This window comes from Stenella coeruleoalba, assembly GCF_951394435.1.
Source record: "Stenella coeruleoalba genome assembly, chromosome: 17".
Taxonomy (NCBI): Eukaryota; Metazoa; Chordata; class Mammalia; order Artiodactyla; family Delphinidae; genus Stenella; species Stenella coeruleoalba.
In genome coordinates, this window is record NC_137163.1 from 6,190,884 (window position 1) to 6,214,265 (window position 23,382).

Consider the following 23,382-nt stretch of genomic DNA (forward strand, 5'->3'; position numbering starts at 1 on the left):
GTCAGTATGAACCTGACTCCACTGCCTATTGGTTATGTGGCCTTGAGAAAGTTATCTACCCCTTCTTTCTCAGAACTTACGTTCCAAGAATTTATATCTTATCCACTCTGGAAAGTTCATAATTATATTTTTAAACATTGCTTCTCCCTCATTCTCTCTATATTCTACTTAAATGATAGAATTTTCTCATTCTATGCCATAGGTCTCCTTATGCTTCCCTCATATGTTTTGTCTCTGGATTCCCTGAGATGCATTCTTTGGATTGTTCTTCCAGTTAACTAATCATCTCTTCAGCTGTGTCTAATCTGATATTTAATTTATTCATTGGATTCTGAATATTGGGAACCCAATTTTTAATGTCTTCCTCTTTATCTTTAATGTCTCTTTCAAAGCAATCTGGCCTTTTCTAATAATATCTTATTGTTTTCTTGTGGTTACTATTCTTCTATTTACTTCTATTTGCTTTTAAAAATTCTTATTTTGCAGTTGTTTTGCACTGTTCTTTTGCCTTAAATTCTTGGGAGTTGGTCTCCCTGATGACTGTGATTATTAAAACTCCCTTGTGGTGAGTCACTTCCCCGTGTATTTTGTACATTTTTATTGTTAATTCATCTTCACTGAAGGCTAATTTTCTGTCTGGTGGGAAGCTCCTGTGTTTTGGGAGTGAATCTGTGTTTCTGAGCCCTTGTTTTGGCCCCTGTCAAGGGCTCCAGGTTTACCACAAACCAGGAATCACTTTTTATATTAATCTGTTGTGTTGAGATTTTTGAACTATTTGTGTCACATAGTTCAGTTTCCAAACCCATCTGTAATGAAAGTTTAGGGTTATTTTTCACCAAAGACTTCTTTTTTTTTTACCTTTATAGAGCTCTGGGTAGAGAGATGCTTCTTTGTAAATTCTCAGGGTTGGTGGTTCAAGTCTTTCTATTTTCACTAAGAATTAATTTGTGATGGTTCCAGCTTTATGCAGCCACAGTTGCAATTTTCCACCTATCACAGACTCCAGGCCTTATCTCCTGTCAACTACAAATTGGCTCTTGCCATCTGCCTCTGTAAGGATTAAATCATGTGCTGCTGCAGCTGCTGCCTTTCGACACCCCCTGGAGGGACTTCAGGGTGGAGAGCAGAAACAGACCCTCTGTGCTCTGAGAAAAACTGGCAGAACAGGTCTTCAGATAGTTAGATATTTTCAGGAGCTGGTTTTATGAGCCCAATTCTTGCATCTCCTCGTATCTAGAAAAAGCACCTTCATGGTGACGTCTGCTCCTTGTGACTAGGAGAAACCTTCATGAGACTAACAGAAACCTTCTGCCAAAAGTATGTGCTTGACTGCAGGTACTCCCCCTTCACCAAAATCACATACATACTGACCTTCCCCCCCACTGCTTTGGAGCAGTTCCTCAGAGCTGTCTGAAATGCTGTTTCCTGGGCTATAGTCCTCATTTTGCCCCAAATAAAAGCAACTCTCACATTGTGCATTCTTTTAAATTGACACTCCCATGCCTATATGAGACTGAAACCCAAGCCCATAAACATGTGGGCATTTTTCTAGGTCTAATACTATTCCCCACCTACCAGGTTTGCCACAGTGTGAGATTTTACAGTTATCACAGTGGCTTTCAATTCTTTCTTGTTTCTGGCACTTGGTCATTTTCTTTGCTTGAATACTAAGTAAGCTATGTGCATGTGTCTTGCTTTTTAAGTTATTATACTTCTCCCATCGTTTCCATTTGTAAGTAGTATGTATATATCAGGAAGGGTTCTGGATTATTCACACCACCAAGTACCTAGTGTTAGAACAATGCATCCATACACATCTGTCTCATCCTCTATAAATTTGATATAACAGCTTCTACCTCATTGGTCGGCATGAAGATAAAATACCTAATGAAACTAATGCACTCAATATAGCGTCAGACACATAGTAAATGCTCCCTAAATATTGGGCATTATTATTGTTATTTTTGAAACATGACATAAAAGCAACCATACTCCAATAAAAATTAATAAATAAAAAAAAGAAACAAGACATATACATTTGGGAAAATAATTATAAACATGTTGGAGAATCCTAGAAAGGGATGATGATGTGTCTGTCTCTTCAGCTAACATTTCTTAGCTTTTTACATAAGGACGTAGTGGGCTCCTGGGAAAAGTCCTTAATGGAGCTTGAAATTGCCCATCTGCCCTAGGCAACCAGAGTTTCAAATCAGAGGGAGACAAAACAAAGTCCATTTTATGACTTCTCAAGAATACCCTCGTGGGCATAGCGCTCTCCTAAAGAAAGTGACTAAGGTATTTGGCTTCTTTCTCATGACCTGACTTATTACGTGAGGGGAGAGGCACTGTAGAGTTCAGCACTGTGCTGGGTCCTCCTACCCACAACACAGGGACTTGACAGTTTACCTTTGAGGGAAGGATGCACATGGTAATAATGGCTGTGATAATAACAATATTTACCATTCTTTGAGTCCTTCCCATGGGCCAGGCTATGTTCTAAGCCCTTTCCATACAGTATCTCATTCAGTCCTTAGAAGGAGTTAGGTGCCGTTATGAAGATGCCTGTTTAAAGTTGAGGAAGGTGACTACAGGGTTGCAGTACTGGGGATGCCTGACCCCTGAAAGAGTCGGTTCACCCTGCTTAGAAGCTTCATAAAACAGCTGCAGTTTTGGTGGTGGGCAATAAAAAGAAGCAGGAACAAGTGGTGCGAATGGGGCAATGAATAACCCCAACATGGTGTTAGTGTTACTCCAGAAAGCACAGCAGAGAAAAAGAGAAGGTGAACTTCCTTACACTGGGCACTTGCTGGGAATAAGACAGTTTGCATATATGCTGTCTACTTATAATGCATTTCTATTTTAACCCCCTAGATTCTGTGAGGTAGGGATGGCTATGCCCCTTTATACGTGGATGAATTATGGCTCAGACAGGTAACTTGCCCCTGATTACCATCTACTGAGTAGTACCTGGGTGTCCTGACTCAAGCCTACAAAATATATCCCCTCTCCAACCTCCCCCCACCCCAGCCTCTGAGCCTCTGAAGGGGTGGGACATGGATTTGCATCTGTTAACTCCAGAGAGGGACTTAAATGCTCAAGAGGAGAATGTGTGGTATACCAGTTTTCTACCAGAAAAAGGGAAACTTGAAGGATTTGGGGCTTAGGAACTGTGTTAGTAATAAGGAAATATAGAAGGAATATGGTAGTGAAGAAGCAGAGGTAAATGGCAGAGAAGAACCGATGTTTTTCATGGTAGGCTCTGGAGTTGTAAAGGTGAGTGGGCTTTCCTTTCCATGAGAATAAAATCCAAACCCTCATCCGGGGTGTCGGGATCTGTGTTTCCCAGAATCCCCTTTGTTCTGTGGTTCTGGTTTAGAGTTGGCCAAGAGAGGAAATCAGGGGTGGAAGGAAAGCAGGGATATCACTCTCAGGAGGATGTCGTGGTCACATAGGGCGATGAACGGGCGCAGAGAAGGCCAGCGGCGCCCGCCTGCCCATGCTCTCCTCTGCAGCCAGCTCATCTTCTCAGCTGCTGCCCACAACCCAGGCACTTGGCTGTGACTCTGCAGTGGTTGCAGTTATACACATTTGACTACCCTCTCGAGACAGCAGCTTCCAGAGACCACCGAGCACCCACCTCATTTGGGGAGGCTGAAGTGCGTATGACTGTGGGCTCCCCACAACCTCCGACATCCCCACATTGACTGTGCTTCAGAGACTGCTTCTCTGGTCCTTCAACTCCCCCGTTCCAGACACCTACTTCCCCGCACCTCCTACATGCATGGAAAGTCTAACTCCTATAATAACTCCCTTATTTCTGTAGCACTTGCAGTGGTTCTAATTCCCCACTGAAGCCTGGAAGGCACACCTGGCCCACAGAGGCTCCGCCTGCCTCTCCAGCCTCACTCTGGCCTGTCTCCCTCACGCTCCTTCTAATCTGCTCTCCCTAGAACACGCCATGTTCTTCTCCAGCCTAAAGTCTTTCAGGTTGATGTCTATTTTTGAACATTCCTTGGGATTTATCCATTGAGAGCAAGAAGGTAATAGGATGTCGGCAAGGGTTTGGCAAGAGAAGGAATACTCCTTTTCACCCTTCTGATCTCAGCCCAAATGCCCCATCCTCCTGAGACTCTTCTTAACTACCTCGATGAAGAAAGTTTCTCATGTTTCCTATCACAACGCCCCACTTCTTTCCTGTCCCTTCAGTCTATCCATGCGTTCTTCTACTAATATGGTTGCTTTTATTTATTTATTTTGGTCCCACCACACAGCATGCGGGATCTTTACTTCCCTGACCAGGGATCGAACCCAAGCCTCCTGCAGTGGAAGCCTGGTGTCTTAACCACTGGACCTCCAGGGAAGTCCCAAATGTGTATGCTTTTAAATTTTCTGGTTCCCTGCACTAGAATGTGAGATGCATGTAGACATAGGCTGTTCACTCTTGCATGTGTGACCAGCACAGTGTCTGAAACACAGTAGGGCTCTCAAAATTGTTGTGGGACTTCCCTGGTGGCACAGCGGTTAAGAATCCGCCTGTCAATGCAGGGGACACGGGTTCGAGCCCTGGTCCGGGAAGATCCCACATGCCGCGGAGCAACCAAGCCCATGTGCCACAACTACTGAGACTGTGTGCCACAACTACTGAAGTCCACATGCCTAGATCCCATGCTCTGCAACAAGAGAAGCCACCGCAGTGAGAAGCCCCTGCGCACAGCAACGAAGACCCAATGCAGCCATAAATAAATAAATTTATTTATTTATTTAAAAAATGTTTGTTGTGTAAATGAATAAGTTAACAGACCTGGCCCACTGAACTGGCTTCTACTGTCACATCACATTGTTGTGTTGGTCGTGATGATGGTGTTGGTACTGAGGGTGGGATAGGTGGGTACACTTGGGTCAGAATGTTCTTCACTTTTCTACCCGTGGTTTTTATGAGCTTAGCTCTCGAAACAGAAAAAAAAAAAGTTTTACTGAGAAAGGTAAAGGATTTAGGAGGAAAGAGCTGCATTGTTCTGATTGTTCTGGATGACAGAGGCAAGATTGGAGGACCTGGTAACATTCGGCAGAGAAGAGAGAGGATCCAGGGAACCTGGGTATAGTGGGAGGAAATAGGAAAGGGAAAGAACTCCCAGGGATCCTGTAGAGAAGGGAATTTGGGAAAGACAAACATCTAACAGGGGACACATATATTTTCTTAATTTTGCTGAGGGTTGTGCTATGTAAATTTTCTCCATTCCATAGTTGTTAGTGAGTCCACATTGCTCACTTGTGCTTTGGTATAAGTGGATTCTTTAGGGGGAACTGAACAGCTGTTGAAGTCTGCAGCCAGGTGGGTAATGAGATAAACTCAGAGACAGTATGTGGCCAGTGGACTTGAAGGATGGGCTTCATCCTTAAACTTACGGTTTACACTCCATAGTGCTATGTAGTGAGAAGTTTGGAGAAATCTCGCAGTGAAACACTGAGACTTCTACTCTAAAGATATACCAAAAAAACCGTGGGATTTGCCTGGCTGTCCAGTGGCTACGACACTGCGCTCTCATTGCAGGGGGCACAGGTTCGATCCCCGGTCGGGAAACTCAGATCCCACATGCTGCACGGTGCAACAACAAAAAAAAATACATAATTAAAAATAAAAAATAAAAATATACCAAAGAAAGCAAATTAATGAAGGTTACGCAATGGTTTCCCAGTCTAAGCATCCTAGTTACTTTGAATCTCTGAGGCAGAAGAAGCCTGAGAGTTGAGAGTCATCAGATCCCAACGGTAGGTGTAAGAACCAAAGATTCTTTCTATGTAACACTATTGTTGATGCCCACAATTTCTTGGTGGTCCTCAGACTGCTGTTTCCTGGAGAGTATAAATGCAAACTAAAAGTAATGTGCATTCTTAGAAGCCGGCTTCCATGTAAAAAGCTCGGTCTGGATTCCTGATTGATGAGAGACCATCTGGTGAGAAAGAGATGCCCGGCAGAGATGAAGCAAGGCTCCCAGCTCATAGCCAGCACCAAGGGCCCAGACATGTGTGTGAGGCCATCTTGGATGCTCTAGCCCATCAAGCTGCCCAGCCGACACCATGTGAGACAGAGACGAACCATCTTTGCTAAGCCTGGCCTGAACTCCTGCCCATTTTTGGCATGGGCAAAAACATGGCTGATGTTTTAAGTTACTAAAACAAACAAAACAAAAAATGACGTGATAATACAACACGTGCCACAAAGTCGAACATGCTTTTTTCCTAGCGTCTTTTGTTGTTCTGGGTTCCTTCATACTGACTTGTATGGTTGTCATTTACCTCTTGCTCTTAGAGAGGAGGGCCTCTGAAAATTTACTGGAAATCCAGTGTTCTGTTCGGTTAGGGCCCAGTTAATCAAGAGTTTATAGGTTCCTTCTGATAATGAGCTTGAGGAAATTGAAATAACAAAAGACCAACTCCAGAGAGTTGACCTAGATTATGGAACCAGCTGCTGGCCAGGGTCTCTCCCCTTTTCTCCAGAGGATAATTAGCACCGGAAGTTGTGAAGTGCCCCTCACACAAGGATGCCAGGGAAGAACATTCCTCAAGACATCACATAAGAGGCGGTCTCCAAGGAAGTCCAATTAAAAATGTGTTTGGTTGTAAAAGTGCCCAAGGTTTAGTCATTAAGATACCTGTCAGCACCTATGACTCTGTCTTCACACTGTGTGCTTCATCAGGAAGATTGCTCTGGGCATCGAGGGCTTCGGGTTACAGGTGACCTTCAGGTGCAGATACCTTAAGGTAGATGGCTCATGGTGAGGACATTTGGGGCATCAATCATAAGGTCGAAGGAAGCGTATGAAGGTGCCGTTAATATAGTGAGAGGAAAACTCAGTGACCCAAGTGCTCTAACACAAAGAAGCCTATTTTTCATAGAATTAAGAAGCTTGTTTGCACTGGAAGGAATTTTGGGTATTTCTAATTCAGGGATGCCCAGGTCATCTCAGGTGTGGTTCCTTGGAGCACAGCGTTGAGAAAGCACCAACTGGACTTGGTGAAAAGAGTGCTCTGATTGAATGACAATGTCTGTCTCTGCAACAAGATGACAAGTGTAGGAATCCACGCTACGCATCTACCGTATTTTGTCTTGTACCAACTCTTTACAGTTGGGCAAACTGAAGCCCATTTTATGGAAAGCTCAGCGTCCCACATGCGAAAGGTCATGTGGGAAATTAGTGGAAGGGCCAGGTCTTACCTAAGAACCCTCCTCGAGTAGTTTGTACTATTGTTCCCACTCATATTTGGCGTGGGGTTCAGATTTGTGACCCTATGCGTACCTGTGACACTGAAATTGACATCCTTGCCTTTGACCTAGGGCACATTTTAGGGATTTTGGCTCAGAATGTCCCCTCAAGTCCCGGAACTCAGGGAAGACAGATTACCCTATCTCCATCCTCGGTTACCATCTTGCTTGGCCAGAACCTCACTAGGTTTTTGAAAAGGGAATTTGGACAAGTCTCTATTTGAAGCCATTTCATCTATTACCTTTAGATTTAATAGTTTTGGAAGCATGCTTTATAATCTCCAGATGAGTGCAAGTCTACATTTTGGGGCTCTTATCTCTAGATGTGTTTGATACAGGGTTCAGAGAGGTTCCAAGACTCAGACATATTGAATGGCTTCAGTCCAAGTGCTCAGTTTCTCCTCTGCTGAGAGATGGGCTCAGCTATTATCGCTGTGGAAGGACCAGACGGAGAGTGCTAGGACACTGAAGCAGCATCTGATTTCTCAGCGACTCCCGCCAGCGTCTGGAGAAGGACATGCTCTTGCCGCTTTTCCAGTCTGACTCTAAACAACCAATCAGACCCAGCTGACATTCTACCTCTCAGCTGTTGACTCACTCTCAACCTTTGGGAACCTGCTTCTCATTGTAGATGGAAATCCTCTGGCTGAGGACGCCTTCAAGCTGCTGACCTGACAACCGTCCTTGAGAAGGTCACCTCTCCTTTCTCTAAACTTCTGCTTGCTGCCTGGTCTCTGACATTCATTTAAGCTCTTGTAATGTATTGTTCTTCAGCCCTGACACACCCGGGCACAGGTACACGCACACGCACCTGCACGCACATGTGAACACATTTGGTGTGTCTGTGTGTATAGGGGTGTTGCTAATAGAGGACAGTGAAGCTAGAGACTTCATAGAAAAGTACCCCAGTCAGTCTCCACCTCATTACTCTGATTTATGTGGAGCGTTTGCCACTGGGTTTTGTGGGCATTGCGACAGGGAGCATTAGGACAGTGCCCGGCAGATGTTGAGTGAACAATGCCTGTCAGCTACCATCAGCCACTTAAAGGCAGCAGAGCTACTGGGGCTATAGGGATGGGGACCACAAGCTTTCTTCCCTCGTTGCCACACATCTGAGGGACCTTATTAGCTTAAACATCCCAACTGAGCTACTGGGGCTATAGGGATGGGGACCACAAGCTTCCTTCCCTCATTGCCACACATCTGAGGGACCTTATTAGCTTAAACATCCCAACTGAATCAAAACAGCTCAGTTAAGGAAGAAGAAACTGGGGCCCAGGAGTTTTGTTACTTGTCCCAAGTCACACATGTGCAGTAAAGCCAGGAGCCGGTCCAGGTTGTCTGAACCCCATCCGAGTCCTAAACCCATCCATACACCATCCTCATCTCTTCTCAGGACTGAAGTGCACTTAACGTGAACTGAGGCTCACCTACAGTTAATTGTTCTAGAATTAATAGTTAATAATTATGCTCATAGGTGTGATATTAATGTGGAGTTACTAACTATATTAGCCATTGAGATAAGTGTTATGAATTAAATATTTATGATGATTCAAATTATCATAGTAACAGGTTGGAGACTGAGATCAGCCAGAAGATCTGCATTTCCCAAAGCATTTCTTACCAGATAGTCCATAGAGAGAGGGTCCTGTGGTCACAAAATTTGGGGAAATATTCTAAGTCCCTCCTGGAAACTCACCACACTCAGGAGTGTATTAAAAGGCGCTGAGATGGGCTTCCCTGGTGGCGCGGTGGTTGAGAGTCCGCCTGCCGATGCAGGGGACAGGGGTTCGTGCCCCGGTCTGGGAAGATCCCACGTGCCGCGGAGCAGCTGGGCCCGTGAGCCATGGCCGCTAAGCCTGCGCGTCTGGAGCCTGTGCTCTGCAACAGGAGAGGCCACAACAGTGAGAGGCCCGCGTACTGCAAAAAAAAAAAAAAAAAAAAAAAAGGCGCTGAGAAATACTGCAGGAAAGAAATCTGTTTGTCTGTATGTTTTTATTTGCCCACCAAACTGTCTTGGGGGTATCTCCTGTTAAAACTCAAGAAACTGTTTGTGAAACAAACTGTAGTAAATGGATCACAAGTTATAAGCCCAACTAGGTACATATGAACAAATAATCTGGGCTCTCAGAGTCCCCTGCCGCTGTGGGTTTTACACTGCAGGGTTTGTTTTATCCTAAAGAGAACGTTGCAGAGAAAGAGGTGGGCTATGAGTAGCCTGGGGTCTTAGCCCGTTTCCTCTGTTTCAGCCAGAGAGGTTCAGCTTTTCTCTGCTTTGGACACTGAGATTCTGCATAAAATTGTCACCTACTTATTCAGCAGATATTTCCCAGCATGTGCCAGCTGTGTTCGAGGCACTTGGGATAAATCAGTGACCAGAGACAAGGGAGATTCTGACTTCATGGAACTTGATGTAGAAAGAGGAGACAATGGATAATAAATGTGATAAACAAGAAAATTATACAGCATGTTCTAAGATGATCAGTGCTATGGGGGGAAAAAAGAAACAGGATAAGGGGGGCGGGGAATGCAGGGGGGGAGATGCATGGGTGTCACTTTAAGTAAGGATTGAGGCCAGCCTCACTGAGAAGGTGATACCTGAGCAGAGGATTGGAGGAGATAAGAGAGTGAACCCTGCTCACTTCTGAGGGAGGAGCATCCAGAGAGAACAGCCAGTGTAAAAGCCCTAAGGCAAAGTGGAGAGTTGAGGAGAGAGTGCCAGAGATGTATCAGAGAGGCCAGAGGGGGCCAGTGACCAGGGGTAAGGGTGTGTTTAGATTCCGATGGGGGCTCGAGGACATGGAAAAGAATGAACATGTGGGGAAGAACTGGGTTGGACTATTTATTGTAACTTGTGCTATACCCATCAGCAGAATCTAACCAATAAAACAGAAATTACTCATTTATTTTCCACAGTGGGAATTTAATGTGGGACATTAATTGCATAACCGAAGGGAAAATTGGGAAAAACAGGGACGGTGATGAGCAGTAACAGAAGACACTCCCAGCCCTAGCCTGGAGGGATAGAGGCAAGAGGCAGTGGAAGGCAGCATGGGGACAGGGTTCACCTGGCGAAACTTGAAGCACAGAAGATCCTTCTAGGAAGAGCTAGAAGGACAGAGGAGATGCAGCCTCTGCCAGAGAACCCGCTTGAGGCTTCCCCCTTCCTTCCACCCTTCATTCTCCTGTCAGTGGCCAAACTCTTCCTGGAAAATATCACCTGCAGAGATAAGCCCTCCTCTGAAGAGTATAGAACGGGTATCCCAGGGATCACTTGCTGTGTAACAAACTACACCAAAATTCTGTGGCTTAAGACACAGCCATTTTACTTGCTTATTTTCCTACAGTTTGGGGCAGAGCTCAACCAGCACTGTTTATTTCTGCTCCAGAAAACCTCCAGAGAACAGCTCCCTGGGGCTGGAGGATCCACTTCTGAGACAGCTCATTCGTGTGGCTGGCAGATCAGTGCTGGGCGCTGGCTGGGGGCTCGACTGACACTGACTGCAAACTGAACAGTATTCCCTCCCAGCCTTTGCTTTCCAGACTAAACAGTCATCTTTGTGGTCTGATGTCCTCAGCCTAGATGGTCTGCCAGGTGGCAATAATAGTGAAGGACCATGAGTTTGGGTATTGGAGAGATTGGGTGGGGTTGTACCACACAGCAGCAGGCTTAGGGCCAGTTGCCTAGTCTTTCAGGATGCTAGTCTGCACATCCCTAACGGGAGGCATACGCATACCTCCCTTGCAGAGTGATTCTGAGACCGAATGAGACCCTATAGGTAAAGCCCAGGACCTGTACTGAGCAAATGATTGCTCTCTTAGTCTCCTTCCCCCACTAGCAACGCCAGCCAGAATGAACAGAGGAGAGCCAGGCTCTTCTCAGAGAAAGCACTTTCTTCTGTTCAAACTCCTGAACAATAAGAGGGAAGAAGGGACCGAGTTGGCAGGAAAGGAAGGATGCAGGAAGAAAGGAAGCATAGAGCACAGTCTGGTCGTTTTAGCTCTAAACATTGAGTTAAACTGGCTTATCAATTTCTTATCAATTTCCAGTCGCCCTCAGTGTTCCCCCAGCTTAATCTGTAATGGAAAGAACACTTGCTTTGGGCTGAAAGGACCAGAACTCAAGCCTCAGCTCTGTACTAGTAAGAGTAATTTGGATGACCCTTAGGCAAGGCATTGTATTCTCTGACCTTGAGTTTCCGCACTTACATCTGTGGATATTTCTTCCTCCCTCTTAGGTTTCTGCACAAATTGAACTAGGTAATGTATGTTCAAGCGCTTTGCAAAGCTGAATAAAAATGTAAGGGATTAATTATAATTTCTATTACTGTCACTATTACCATTTTGGACTTTGATTCCAATTCCTTCTTCCTTTGTCTTCTGGGATTCTCCCTGCTTTGCCCAGAAAGCTCATTCGTTAGGCACCAAGGATAATTCCCATACGGACAAAAGATGTGCAGCTTCCAGATCAGCTAAATTAGAAATGTTTAAATTTTTCATCTATTCCCTTGTCTACTCTTTAGTCAATAGCTTATTCTGACAACTTCATTACCTCCTAATTACTCCAAGTTCCTTTGCTCATTTTCTGTGTGTGTGATAAAAAAAAAACAACAAAAAAAAAACTCCCAAGAAAGGGATTTGACTTATGAAGTCACTCGACCCCTGACTGACAACCAAACCTTCCCTGCTCACTTGAAGGGGATTTGCTTTCTCTTTGTTGCAAATATTTGCAAAAGCGCTTCTGGTGCCTTGCTTGACGATTGCCAACTCTCCTTTTCTGCGTACTTTACCTTCCACTGCAAGATGAGAGCGATAAGACACATTTTCTTCCTTCTCTCATCAGAGCTGATTTATACTCTGCCTATAAATCTTTGAGCAGCCCTTCAAGAAGCTGTATCAGATGTGCCTTAATCTTTGTATTACTCATTTCTTAAAGGAATTTTAATCTATTGGGCTTTAATTTTACGTCCCTTAGAAAGTGCCAGCCTTTTCTTAGCAAGGCACTTTATTCTTGCAATTTGATAATTACTTTCACTGTCACTTTCTCATGAGGCTATACTTAGAAAATTAGAGGTGGAAGTGAGCTTTGAGATCACCCAGCCTCCTGTGATGCCCAAACCTGGCGACTTGTGTTAATCCCAGGGCTTCTTATTAAAAATACAGATTTCCAGAAGATTCTAATTCAAGAGTGGAGCTCTGTCAAGTGTGTGTTTAAGGTGCCACACAAGTGATTCTAATGAACAGGCAGCTGAAGGAACCATGAATCCAGTCCACGGATTTCAAATCAGAGATGGCTTCATGGTGGAAGGGAAGAGCAAAGAATTTGGAGTTTGGGGGACATGGGTTCAAGTACTGTAGCCTCTTCATACCAGCTGAGCATCCTGGGGCAAGTTCTTTATTCTCTTAAGTTCCTAACACGTAAAGTGGGGATCATAGCGCTACAGAGAATAGTTTGGAGGCTTAAAATGGAAAAACATATCCAGTGGGAATTTGATCCCTTTCTCTTCTCCTAGGGTCTCTACTATTTCCAGTTTTGCACAGTCTAATTAAAATTGTGCTTTTAGGATTACCAATGCTTTCTTGGTTATCATCAATGTAGCCCCTAATTTAATCCTCACAGCACCACTATGAGGGCAGTACTATTATTATCTCCAATTTACGTATAAGGAAAAAATATATATAGTTAAGTTATGCAAAATCCCTCAACTCAAGTGGAGGTGTCAGAATTTGAGTACAGAAGGCCTGACTCCAAAGCCCATACCCTCAAACGTTCTGGCAGATAATACTTTTACTAAATTCCTTCCCTACATGCCAGGACCAGGACCAGGACCAGGGTGTGGCAAGCAGGGAGCTGAAGCTACTCCATTTTAGGAGGCCCTCACTCTCACTGAGCAGTCGGCCCTTGCACGGCCCCCAAGAGTAAGGGCCTCCTTAAATCTACCACCTAAGAGTCTCTCCTTATTCACCTTGGTCAGGCTCTAGTGGGATCCAAAGGGGAGGAAGAAATAACTGAAAAGTGGTGAAAAGGACACTGGTGGCCTCTTCTGCTGTCTTCCCTTCCAAAGGGACACGCAGTGGGGCATTTATTCCCTGACATACTGAAGGGCCTGAGAGGACTGAGGGACACAATCTGGACCAATATCTAGCACTTGGGCTAGCTTGAAGCTAATGACCCGTCTCCAAATAATTCTCAAAACTGGCCAGAGGATGGAAGGGAAACTGAGGCAGGATGGACCTTCAGCTGGGAGCCAGTAGATTTGCTGTGGGGAGAGAAACTATGACGGGGAGTCAGGACAACAGAGAGTCTTTAGCTCTCCTACGTTAATATGATCCAGGGCAACAGGTTGAATCTGTAAAATAACCTCGTGAGAATGGCATTCATAATAATATTTTACAGGTGGTAAAAACTGAGGGTAAGAGAAAAAGTCTATTTAAAACTAGAAGACAAGAGGTAGAAAATGAGTATTAAGTATCTATGACATGCCACATGACATGTACTATTTAATGTTATTTAGTTATCACAGGAAACTTGTGAGGGAGGTAAAAATAGATTCTTCATACAGATGTGGAGGGATGCTGAGATTAAAGGAGAGTGTTGGACTTGCTTAATGTTACACAGGAACCATGATTCTAACCACATTGGCTTGACCACAAAGCTGTGCTTTTTCTTCCCAAAATGGCACATAGGTTTCAGCTTCTGGCAGATTGTCAGTGGGTCCCAGGTGCCCTGTTTTGAGGAGAATACTGAGATGGCATCTGGGTTTGATTAGTGATGTCTGCCATGGGTTGGAGGGAAGCAGAAGTCTGCATGCCATCCCTACACCATGGTGCTCTCCAGGAAACTAACCCCAACACCTAACATCAGGAAGGTGTAGGTCCAGAACCTGGACACAAGGTCTTCTGAAATCAAATTCCACTTCTTTCTCACTATCCCAAATTGTTCCCCCCGCCTTTTTTTTTTTTTTAGAGTAAAAGTGCTTTACAACGTTGTGTTAGTTTCCACTATACAATGAAGTGAATCGGCTGTATGTATACCTATATCCCCTCCCTCTTGGACCTCCCTCCTACCCCCCATCCCCCACATCTAGGTCATCACAGAGCACGGAGCTGAGCTCCCTGTGCTATACAGCAGGTTCCCATTAGCTATCTATTTTACACATGGTAGTGTATTTATGTCAAACCTAATCTCCCAATTCGTCCCATCCTCCCCTTCCACCCCTGTGTCCACATGTCTGTTCTCTACGTCTACGTCTCTATTCCTGCCCGACAAATAGGTGCATCTGTACCCCAGACAGAGTGAAGTAAGCCAGAAAGGGAAAAACCAAATTGTTTTTTGAAATGCTTTCTGCAAACTTCATCCTAGGTATTTCTGTAGCTTCAATGCCTGTATCAACAAAGATATGATGCCTTCACTGAACTCACTGGATACATTTACCTGAACTAACTGCATAGTGGAGGAGATGACAGGGATTTTGCCTATTTTCCCAGATGAAGGAACCAAGGCAGAATGTCACAGAGCTAGTCAGTAGTGAAACTAGGACTCAGATCTAGAACTGTGATCTCCACATGGTGTTCTCAGCACTAAAGCCTGCAGAGGGACGAGGGGTGGGAGGGAGAAAGGAGTGACAGTTGTTCCAGGGGGGGAGGCCGTAGAGAAAAGAAATTGCCGCAGGTCTGTTTGTTCACACTTCCCTCTAAATAAGGGCTGTGTGTCTCAGCACATAAACAATGAAATAAACTGCCTCTGGCAGGCTCAGGGTGGAGTATTAGTGTGAGGAAACTGCCTTGCTGAGATCCTTGGTGTTCTGGATCAGAAGAGGGGTAGGAGGCACAGGCAAAGAAACTCTGAGTGGGAAAGAGAGGCCAGTCTGAGGCACAGACCCAGGGGCTAAACTGGTCTTTTTGGAGGAAATGACCCCCCTTTACCCTGTCCTCCATACTCCTCCCCTCTCCCCTGATTTTTGATGTTTGACCCTGCACAACCTTTTAATTCCACAAGGAGAGAAACTCAAGATGTCAGCATCCCTGAGAGGCAGGCACAGCTGTGCCAATTTCATACTAAGGTGTAAATGACTGATAGAAACAACTCACATCTGAACTCTTTATTAAATATTTGGAGAACAACAATCTGTGCAGAGCACTATGCTTGGCACCTGCCATGGATAAATTCTACATCCTTAGGGAATTTACAAACATAGGGAGCATGCAATGAATACGTTCTCTTCTCTGTAGTCTCACAGCCCTATGTATCGGGTTGTAACAGTCTCATATGTCGTATTCTTTGAGCACTTGCTCTGTGCTCTTTTTGGTGGAGGTACATAAGTCAAGACTCTTCACTACCTGGAGCTCACACTCTTGCCTGGGAGACAGCAAAGGGAAAAGAATATGTAGTCCAGCGTGAAAGATGATCTAACTAAAGGACACAGCAAGAGCCTGCAAGGGGAGGGCAAGCCTTCCTGGAGAAGGCATGAAGAGCTTAGAGGGGAAGAGACTCCCAATCGAAATTTAAAGGACAAAGGCAAGCTGGATATAGACAAAGAAGAGGGAGAACATCAAAAACTGAGAACAGCTTATGTGAAGATATAAGCTGTCTTTTTTAAAAAATCAAGAAATGATGGTTTTTTTTTTCATGCGGCAAGAGTATAAAATCAAAGAAGAAAGGCGAACAAGAAGCGAGATTGGTGAAGTAGATAAGCTCGTGATGGGACCTGTAAGTCTCACTAAGAAGTTTGAACTTAGAGGTCATGGGGAGCCACTAAGGGTTTTTAAGCAGAGAAATGAAAAGATAAATGTGACTTTCACTCTGGCTGATGAGAGGAGAGTGGCTGGGAGTGCGGCAGATCAGATTATGGTTCCCAACTCTTCACTTTCTCCCTATATTTATAATTCTATATCGACAGCTTTCGTTATGCCGCTTTGCAGTGACTCCCTCTAGGGTGGGATTTCTTAACGTCAATAGTACTGGCCTTTGGTATCGGGTCACTCTTTGCAGTGGGGTCTGTCCAGTGTATTGTGGGATGTTTAGCGGCATCCTTGATCCCTACCCACTATATTCCAGTAAAATTGCCACCCCTGCCCCCTGTCCCCATCCCACTTTCCTACACAGTTTGCCACGGACTGAGATGCAGTTTTGTTTTGTTTTGCTTTGTTTTTTTGCGGTACGCGGGCCTCTCACTGTTGTGGCCTCTCCCGTTGTGGAGCACAGGCTCCGGATGCACAGACTCAGCGGCCATGGCTCACGGGCCCAGCCACTCTGCAGCATGTGGGATCTTCCCGGACGGGGGCACGAACCCGTGTCCCCTGCATCGGCAGGCGGACTCTCAAACACTGCGCCACCAGGGAAGCCCTGAGATGCAGTTTTCAGACTTCTTCCCCTCCTTTCCCTGTCCATTCTTTACACAGATTCTTTAAAGGTTTTCCCTGTGATTTTACCAATAACAGCTCTAGGAAAAGCAAAGGGAATTAACAGCATAATAAACACAGGGGTTCTACCAAGTTATAGGACAGGACACAGGGAGGGGGAAGGACAATCTGGGACGAAGTGAGAGAGTGGCATGGACATATATACACTACCAAATGTAAAATAGATAGCTAGTGGGAAGCAGCCGCATAGCACAGGGAGATCAGCTCGGTGCTTTGTGACCACCTAGAGGGGTGGGATAGGGAGGGTGGGGGGGAGACGCAAGAGGGAAGAGATATGGGGATATATGTATACGTATAGCTGATTCACTTTGTGATACAGCAGAAACTAACACACCATTGTAAAGCAATTATACTCCAATAAAGATGTTAAAAAAATATATAGTAATATCTCTGATATTGCAAAGTGACCCTGGGGGGCAAAATCATCCACCCTACTCCCCTAGTTTAAAACTGCCGTTCTAGAAAAAGTTGGAATATACGACACTGACCAACTGATCTGTTTGATTGAGCTAGTGGAATGTCAGCAGTTGTCATATATGCCACACCCAACCAGCGGCCTTGAATAAGCTTTCTTTCCTGTCTCAGTTGCCTCTTGCTATGCCATAATAAGAGCAGGCCCCAGGCAGCCTCTTTCAGCCTGGATTCCAGAATGAAGACATGTGTAGTTGGCCTGAACCAGCCTGAAGCCTGGAGTCGGTCAAGCCTGGCTGAGATCAGATGAACCACAGCCAATCTGACACTCATGGGCCCCAAATAAAACATTGCCCTATAAACCTCTAGAGTTATAGAGTTGTTTGTTATGCGGCATTACGGTAGCAAAAACTTGGCTAACACGAGGAGTAAGGCTAGATGCAAGGAGATCAGTGTAGATTTGTTTAAAGCCAATTCACTGGAGAACGCTCTCCCTGGGTAGATAGACGCGGCAGAAGGGTAGGACCTGGGGTGACTGGGGAGATGTGGGAATTCCATCATCCCGAGAGCTCCAGATTCAATGACTTTGCTCCCCATCCCCAGTGCAGGCACATGACCTTGGCAAGTCACTCCGTCTCTTTAATGCCCCTTTTCCTATCAAGAAAAGGAAGCATTTGGTCTCCCTGATGCCTATAGTGGCCTCAAGCTCTGGTTAGTACAGAGTGTTAGGTTAACTAGAGGTACCTGCCATATCTGACCAGACATTGCCCGTAGAACAGGTCACTAGCCAGAGATCCTCCAGTGACTGAGAGGCTCTCCCTGTGGCTCGGTTACGGACAGGATGTTTTGAGCTCTTGACGTGAAAGAATCAGGGAGTTTTCTTGAGAACTCACTGAGACTGTAGCCATGGCTAACTAAACTGTACTCTTCTAATCCAACTCTCCCTGGACTGACCAGGCGGAGATTTAAGTTTTAGCCCAGGCTCTGCTTCCTCCTAGCTGCACAAACTTATGCTATGACTAGATGACCTCTTCAGGAACTTCCAACCCTATGAATGAATGAATGAACCTAAGAAAGCTCTCATTTGTTTCTCTAGTGGACTGTACACATTTGCCATCCCTACCCCCAACTATTTCCAACCACTGCTGTCACCGACACTTCTATCCATCCATTCATCCAGTAAGTATACATTAGGCATCAATTATGTGCCAAGAACAGCACTAGGTACCTGAATGTTCAGAATGGGCAAATCTGATCATCGCCCTCTTGGAGCTTATCTAGGTTAAGGCTTGCAAACCAGTGGCCCATGGACTGGTTCTAGCCACAGATTTGTTTTCTTGGGCTTATGCAATATGGGTTCTTTTGAAAAAAGTAGATGATCTTGCAATAGTGGCCCCATGTTCCATAAGGCATCAATTGTCTGGAACAGAGGGCAGTGTGCACGTACATGTGCAAGTGTATATGTATGTATGTGTGTGTGTGTGTGTGTGTGTGTGTATTAATATTACCAGGGGGCATTTTTAAAAATGGTTTCTGAAAACTTGACTCAAGATAAACCTTGATTTCCATTTGAATCCACCACTTTCCTTATTTCTTCCACAATGAGTTAGTCTTAGCAATCATTCCTCTCCTGGGACAACAGTAATAGCGTAAATAATTACCCAACTCCCATGATTGAAACCCCTAGTTCACCCACCACATAAAAGACTAAGTGATATTTTAAACATGTGAACCAGAACAAGTTACTTCTTTAATTAAAATCCCATTGCACTTATAAGAAAACTGAGATTCAGAACCACATTCCACAGAGGCTTTCATGACCTGCCCCCTGCCCACCTCCCCCGCTCCCTGTTCTCATTTGCACCATCATCCCATTGCTCTGACCACAAGGGGCTTCTTCCTCCTCCTCAGACACAGCAAACTCGTTCCCTCCTTTGCCTGGAGCACATTCCCTCCAAGATACCTCCTCCAAGAGCCAATTCCTGATCCCCAGTCTAGAGGAAGTCACCCTTTAACTCTTCCTCAAAGCACCATTTATGTTCCTTCATTGCACAAAATAAACATTACAACGATACCTTTATTTCTGTGGTTATTTGAGTAAAGTCTGTCTCCCCCACTATATTGCAAGCTACTCGGAGGCCATATTCTTGTAGGTCTCATTCGTGGTTGTATTATTATTATTATTTTTTTTTTTGCAGTATGCTGGCCTCTCACTGCTGTGGCCTCTCCTGTTGCGGAGCACAGGCTCCGGACGCACAGGCTCAGCGGCCATGGCTCACAGGCCCAGCTGCTCTGCAGCATGTGGGATCTTCCCGGACCGGGGCACGAACCCATGTCCCTGCATCGGCAGGCGGACTCTCAACCACTGCGCCACCAGGGAAGCCCCGTTGTTGTATTCTTGATGCTTACGGCAGAGCCTAGCACTTAGTAGGTGTTCAGTATTAATTGCCTGATTAGATGAATGAATGAGTAGGAGCTGGCCAGCTGGAAGATGAGGGGAACTATATTCCAGGCAGAGGGGGTACGATGGGCAAAGGCATGGAGACATCAGATTATAGTTCTTCTTTCTCTAGGATCAACTGAACTCCAATACCCCATAACTACCTTGTGAACTTTGATGATCACAACTGGATGTAGCCCTAGGGGATGTCTGCTTCGAATTCTCCAGATTGTTCATGTGGAAACTGGAGTTCAGAGAGGGCGAATCCCCAGGCCAGCGGCAAGCCACGGCCCAAAGCCTGGTCTCCTAATTCTGGGCACAGGGGTTCCCACTAGCCCTCACCACCTGGGGAAGTAGGAAAGAAATCAGTGACCTCACTGAGATCTCACCGAGCAACAGAGAAGAAATACTTTCAGAAACCAATTTCCTTTTGGTCTGAAAAGAGGAAAATAATGAAGACCTTAAGAGGGAAATAAACTTGAGAGGTGAGTGCCTGGCTAAGAGAAAATTAAAGGAAAACCACTGACTGCAGGCAACAACAACAAAAAAGGAGCATGTAGGCACTTGGAAGAGTAGGTGAGGAAAGTAAGACAGAGAAAGACAAGAAGCTGTGTATTCAAGAATTCCTGTAGCTGTGACCAAGTCAATCTCCCCCTCGAAAACCATCCATGGCTCCCCATTTCCTGGAGGATAAAATTAGAGAATCAGAGTATTTGAGTTAGAAGCTTGTCTAGTTGGTGCCTAGGTAGCTCAACCATCATTTAATTGAAAAATAATGTTTTTAAAGTACCTAAAGAAATATGCAGTTGTTATGGCGAAACACAAATACTACCGAAGTTAAGTTTAAAAATATGCCTTTACCATCATTCAACCCACTCCCTTCCCCAAAAGTAACTGCTACTAACAGTCTGGCGTGATTCCTTACAGAAAAGTCAATATATTCACAAATATTATATTTTTAAGTGATATCCAGAAATTGCACAATTCAAATTGTTCTCTGGTTTACCTTTTAATATATTATATATTTAGTGATTCTTCCACCTCAGTAAATACAGATCTAGCTCATTATTTATAAATGGTTGAATACAATTTTATAAAGGGGAGTTGTCATAATTTATGTGACTCTTCTCCTTTTTATTAACAGCTAAAATGTCTTCAAAATTTTACCATTAAACTACTGAAATGGATATTCTTATAAAAAGAAATGTATGCTCATGGGTGTTATGTCTGTAGGACAGATGCCTATAAATGGAATTGCATATGCATTTCTAATTTTAGTACTTTCATTGACAGTGAAAAAAATAAAAACTAATCATCACGGAGTACTCACTTTGTGCCAGGCACTGCTCTCAGCATTTTCCATGGATCATTATATTTAATTTCTACATTAGAATTATTAATGTAGACTCTGATATCGATAAGGAAAGTCGGGTGCAGAGAGGTTAAGTAACTTGCCTAAAGTCACACAGAGCCAGATGTGGTCCTGCGTGGTCTGACTTCACAGCCCATGTTCCTAACCCATTTTAATTTTTTGTCATTTAATGAAAATATCCATTTTCAAGCAACTTAAACAACATTGGATTTAATGAACTATATACATATGTATTTTTTTACTAACAATATAAATTTTACGTTTTTTGTTTCAATGTGCATTTCCTTGATATTTTGTGGGGTTGAAAACTTTTCATATGTTTATTAGCCTTTTGTGTGTCTTGTATTGATTGTCTTTTTATATTCTGTGCCTATTTTTCTATGAAAATTTTAAATAATTGATTGTAAAGAGTTATTCGTATATTCTGATTACTAATCGTTTGTTACATATATTGTAATATTTTTCTTATCTGCATTTTTCTTTTTAATTTATGTTGTGTCTCACAAAAAAGAAATGAAAAAATGTATTATAATCCAGTATATCAGTCTTTTCCTTATGGTCTCAAAAGTTTTGAATCCTCCATTGGACAACTTTCCCAACCTAAGGTAATAAAACTACTCCTCTCTAGTTATTATAAGGCTTCCCAAATTTTGTTTTTAAAACATATCTTTAATACCTCTGGGTATTATTTTTATATATGTTGTGAATTAGAGAGATAATTTTTTCAATGGTTTTTCAATTGTCTAAACACCATTTCTTGAATTGTCACTCCTTTTCTGTCAGATTTGAAATGAAACTCTTATCATAAATTCTCAAATACCACAGACTGGATTCTGGTCTCTCTTTTCTGTTCTTTTAATAGTTTTGTCTAGTCTTTGGACAATGCCAGGCTTTGAGAAAAAAACTAATTTCCATATATGTCTAGAATGTGATTTTATTATTGATAAGGCAAGTTGAACTTATTGTATTTCACATTCAAAATACACTTAGCTATTCTTACTAATGTACTCTGTAGGTGAATTTTAGAATCAGCTTGTTGAGTTCTATTTTTAAAAATGGGATTTTGATTCTAGCCTCTTCATTTTATAAAGGGGCACTGAGATCAGAGAAAAGAAGGCATTTATTCAAGGTCACATGTGTGTAAATAGCATGCAAATAATTCATTTCTAGGGTAGCCGCCCTGTCCTGACCAGAGAGTCACGACCCTAAGGATCTCATCCATGTACACCTCCTCTGGGACCACATGTCTTCCCTACTCTTGTCCACTGAACAAACACCAACAGATCCTCCTTTATCTGGAAGGATCAAGGAAGAAAAGTGCTGTTATTCTGCTCATGCACACTTCTTCCTAGATTCCACTCCTTCTTCTCAATGGTCTCCTGCCAAGCTCGGTGTCCCCAGTCTGTGTTTTGTAGCACCAATTTCCCACAAAACATAACATTTTCCACGTTATACTGCGATGGCCTGTTGATGCTTCTTGGAGGGTGAGTGTAATCGTGAAGCAGTCTCAGGTTCCCCCCTTTCATTTATTGCTTAGTTGCAGGAGTTTGAAACAAAGGAATCTTGCTTTATGAAACAATGGTGGGGGAGTACTTGTATCCAATGGACTGATGTTAAATTCTACTTTAAATTCACTGGTGAAGGTCATTATAAGGTCAACAGTGGTAGTACATTTTGAAAACCGAAGGACATTTTGCAAAATCACTAATTGTGATACTCACTTTTTGTTCACAAATATGTCACTGTTTCTCTTTCCTGACACATAAAAGAATTACTCTTCCTTGGCCTGTTGAAGTTAGGCCTGGCATGAAGACTTGCTTTGGCCAATGAAATAGGAGCAGAAATGATGTGTGTCACTTCCAGATGGCAGTTTTAACAGCCAGTGTGTGGACCACAGATTCCCTGCATCCTGCCTGAGGGATCATGGAAGCATGTGTTGAGATGGAGCTTCCCTTGGCCTCGTTCCCTGAGTGACCAAGATAAATAGACCACTCTCTGCCCACCCGTGGTGTTCAAGTAGCGTAAGTAAAGCAACAAATGTTTGCTGTTAAGTCACTTAGATTTGGGTATTGCTACCAAAGTATAGTCCAGCCTGTCTAGCCTGATACTGATTATCCCACTGCTCAATGTAGATGCTCTTTTATTAGGAAGATGGGAACTTATACTGACTACTCTGCTCTCTGTTTCCTCTTGGTTTCTTTAACTACATTTCTTCAAACCTATTAGACTCAAGTTTTCTTATACTTTAAACCACTTTTTATTTCCTTTACAAGCTGCTAACCCTAAAGCAAAGAGCTTCCTTAAAAACAAAACAGATCATTTGTAGAGATGTGGATGGACCTAGAGACTGTCATACAGAGTGAAGTAAGTAAGAAAGAGAAAAACAAATATCGTGTATTAACATGTATATGTGGAATCTGAAAAAATTGGTATAGGCGATCTTATTTACAAAGCAGAAATAGAGACACAGAT

General features: G+C 43.7%; 1 protein-coding gene across 8 annotated transcripts in view; it reads right to left on the bottom strand.

The window, feature by feature from the left end:
* KHDRBS3 (KH RNA binding domain containing, signal transduction associated 3) overlaps positions 1-23,382 on the bottom strand; it is a 623,624-nt gene that overhangs the window by 292,862 nt on the left and 307,380 nt on the right. For 7 of the 8 annotated variants that reach the window (XM_079901866.1, XM_079901860.1, XM_079901863.1 and 4 more), the window contains one exon: positions 8,964-9,184. The exons of the other annotated variant lie outside the window; for it this stretch is intronic. The gene's annotated coding sequence lies outside the window, so the exon portion shown is untranslated. The remainder of the gene's footprint in view (positions 1-8,963; positions 9,185-23,382) is intronic. 8 annotated transcript variants of the gene reach the window in all.